This window comes from Ambystoma mexicanum, chromosome 6q (assembly GCF_040938575.1).
Source record: "Ambystoma mexicanum isolate Mex_15411 chromosome 6q, UKY_AmexF1_1, whole genome shotgun sequence".
NCBI lineage: Eukaryota > Metazoa > Chordata > Amphibia > Caudata > Ambystomatidae > Ambystoma > Ambystoma mexicanum.
The window spans coordinates 1,173,129,236-1,173,133,047 of record NC_090937.1 but is presented as its reverse complement, the minus strand read 5'-3'; positions in this window follow the sequence as shown (position 1 = coordinate 1,173,133,047).

Genomic DNA, 3,812 nt, shown 5'->3' with positions numbered 1-3,812 from the left:
CCCCTGATATGCAATAAATCCCATTCAGATGTAAATGAAAACCCCACATTGCAAATCACGTATTCAAATTGTAATTCAAATGATTCAAGATTAGTCAAACAAATTGGCCACCCAGGGGGATTAGAGTCTGACATGAGGAAACAACAGCAGATGCTAAATAACAATAGATATATGTAGCAATTCACTGAATTCATGCAGGTGTATTATAAATTGACAAGTCGGAATACTAGGGGTTTCAAGAATCTGCTATTTGCTAAAATAGATATGTTCAAAGATTTTGATATCATATTAGTACAGCAGACATGGCTTGTAGAACCACCCATATGGGAAGATCATGCGCTTACCCTAGTTCCGGCAACTAGGCAACTAGAGGAATCATGGGTTGGCCCGCTTCAGATCTTATAATAGCCATGAAATCCAGTAGAGGCCTAGATTTGGAACCTTGGGCTTCGCCAAACTCCTACATCCAATTTGCCAAGATTAAAGCCGAGAATGAGACCTTTGCTGTATTAAAGCTATATGGGAATCACACAGGGATATCAGACAATGCCTTTTTTAGAGGTGTTATTGAAATTCTTGATCTGATCAATAAGGATTCAAACATTTTGCAGGTGTTGATAGCTGGAGACTTAAATATCAAGTGTTTACTGACAAAAGATCTGAAGGAATCAGATGTTTCACATGCTGATCAGAAGATAAAGAATGGGTACTATTTACCGCAAGTAATTTTACCAGGAGGCAGGAATAGATTCAGGTGGACAAAAGAGTCATTAGAACGTTTACAAGTTTATATGGGTAATAAAGACATTTTGCTTAATACAAGCTTAGTCAAAGGCGAATGGAAATACATTGCAATTATGAGTTTATTTGAACTACAACTGCCTCGATCCTCTTTGCTTTGTTATAAGCATAAATATAATTTTGATCAAGCTGTTAGCGCTAAGAAAACACAACTCTGAAAGGAAATGAGGACCATTTCTCATCTAGAAGTTGCCCAGCGAGTAGCAATGACACAAAGGATCAAAATGAAATATAAGAATTGGTGTAAAGCGCATGGAGGACAAGCCTTGCAAAATGACAGAGAACATATGTTGAAATCTATCGAATCTAAAAATTCGGGTCAAATTTGGGCTACACTTGGTGCAGTTCAAGATAATAAGTCTCCTTTTCAAATTAATGCTGTACAAGAAGCCGTGTTGAAACCGTATTATGAGCAGATATATGGCCTTCAGTCGCAAGATCAAAAGCTTGAGGCTATGCGCAGGGTATCTATTGACTCTTATCATTTTTGATAAAGAAGATATACGTATACTGATTGGGAAATTGAGTGGCTCCCAAGCACCTGGTTGTGATATTTTGACACATGTAATGTTAAAGAGTCAGCTAGATGCCTAGGCACAAATATTAGTTGATCTATTTAATGATATATTAGCGGCCAAGCAAATACCTCCTACGTGGATGAAATCAATTATAATCCCTATTCGTGCTCAGCCACAAAATTATCATCCGATTGCACTATTAGATGTCCCCAGGAAAATCTTTGCCCGGCTTATATTGCAAGATTTTAAAACCTGGGTATGTAAGATGCATCTGAGAGATAATTTTCAAACAGGATTTACAGCAGGCCTAAACACCTCAGTAAACCTGTTGGCACTATCACTAATGAAGCGCCGAATTCTGCTCACAGGGCAGGTTATACACATTTATTTTTTAGATTTTAAAATTGCATTTGATTCTATTTCAAGGAAATTGTTATTTATGAAGTTAGGTGGGGCGTGGCCTCAGAGCCATGGGATAAAACATGTTCCGGAGAGTCTCTGCTGATCCTTAAATATCCTGAAGCACAAAACCATCAACATGGAGGCATCCGCGCCACAAAATTAAGCTACGGACATCGCAACATGTGAGGATCAACGTAAGCGCACTCCCGTAAAAATCGGAGCACCAGCAATGCTAAGGCGCCCATCCGCAACTACGGAGTGCCCCGAATTGGACTGATATAAAATGGCAGCCCCCCTGAGACAAAGGACCCTGCCGTGAGGTGGACGAAAGGGCGTAACAAAACTGAGCAGCGACCTGAGCCTGCTGTAAGCAGGCCCCACCGCACACAAGACAGAACTGACGGCAAGAGACACTGTTCAGTGGACAGAGGACCAACAGGCCGCTGACAAGGACAAGCCCCCGCTCGGAGGGCAGTAGAGTGAAAAAATATGCATGGTAGCCCCAAGCTTCCGCAAAGCGGAGCAGAGCAGATCCGCAGCCACACCTGAAGTACTGCAGCCAAAGGAATAGACTGCCAAGAAGCGCCCCAGCAACGGACCAAGCATGCGGAGGGGTTGAAGCCTGATGCCGGTACACACCAGTGTCCGTCGCAGAACAAGAAGAGGAAAGGACAAGGACGCGAAGCGGCGCATACGGAGCCCCGTGAATAAGAAGCAGTGAAGCCGACAAGGTAAACCGAGCCACTCTGAATAACAGGAGATACAGTATCCGACATAAAGGAGCTGGCTGGGAAGAGGGGTGAGCTCCAAGCGGATGCGACCGCTACACATAAGCGGATGGTCGAGATACAAAGTATCCGCAGGCTGGAGGCACTCGGATGTGGGAAGCGAAACATCCATAAGGGGAAGCCCGAACAAAGGGATGCGAAGAAGCGGTGCAAGGGGGCGGGCCGCTGCAGATGTCCCGCACTGCTAGGTGAGCCACAATAGAAGGAGCAAGCAAAACAAATATTGGGGAAGCTCCCCACCTAACATTGGCAAACCACGGCCAGATGGAACTAACGAGGGACATACCCACGAATGAACGTTAATGGGAAACCAGCATTAACGGCGGACAATATCAATGGTATCACTGTAAAATCCACAAACAAGCGTGCAATAAAACACTGGGAAGGACAGGTGCAGGTGACACATGGGGGAAGCCCGCGCTATAACGAAACTCGCGGATGAGCACAGGCGCCACCACTGTGTGGCCCAAGAACAGTGGAGGCAGACGGACAGACAACCCCAAGGACCAGATAAAGCCTTAGGAGAAACAGCGCAACAGCAAGGGGTGGTAATAACACCTCAGCAACCGATAGCAGTGGCAACACACAGGAGGGGCATCGGTGCAAAAAGTGGAGTAACAAATAAGCCACGACCATACCAGCTGTGGCCAGGAATGGGCACTACAGCAAGGAAGCGAAGGCACGCTGTGATAGAAATAACAATATTGGAAGTGTGATGGGGCCGGAGCCATGTGCAGCCATAAAGCAGGCGCTTGGACAACATCCAGGCGAAACAGACTGGCGACCGCAGCACCAGCGACTGGGTAGAACCACACGTGACCAGTAATGACATCCAAGGTGAGCAAACAGAAGGGGAAGCAACAGACGATGGAGGATTTCGCCAAGCCAACTGCAGCTGAGGAGGTGGTGAGACCTAAGAAGCAAAAAGGCCAAGGTGGAGAACCCCTCGGGCGGAACGATCAACCTATCCTGGATGCCATAGCAGAGCTAAAGACTTCATGGGAAAGCAAACTAGACAGAGTGATGGCGGACCTGAAAGCCTCACTTGAACTGAAAATGGGTGAGGTATGTGTGGACGTCAACATCCTGCGTCAGGATGTGCAGAAGCTGGCAGAGCAAACGGGGGAACTAGAGAAAGAAGCGAAATCGAGCGGAGAAACCTGCACTGCGAATGCTTAGGAACTTTCTGTAATGCAACAGAAGGTCCATAACCTGGAAAACAGGGCGGAGGAGGTGGAGGGGCGGGCATGCAGAAACAACATCCACATAATCGGACTCCCAGAGGGCACAGAAGGATCAGACC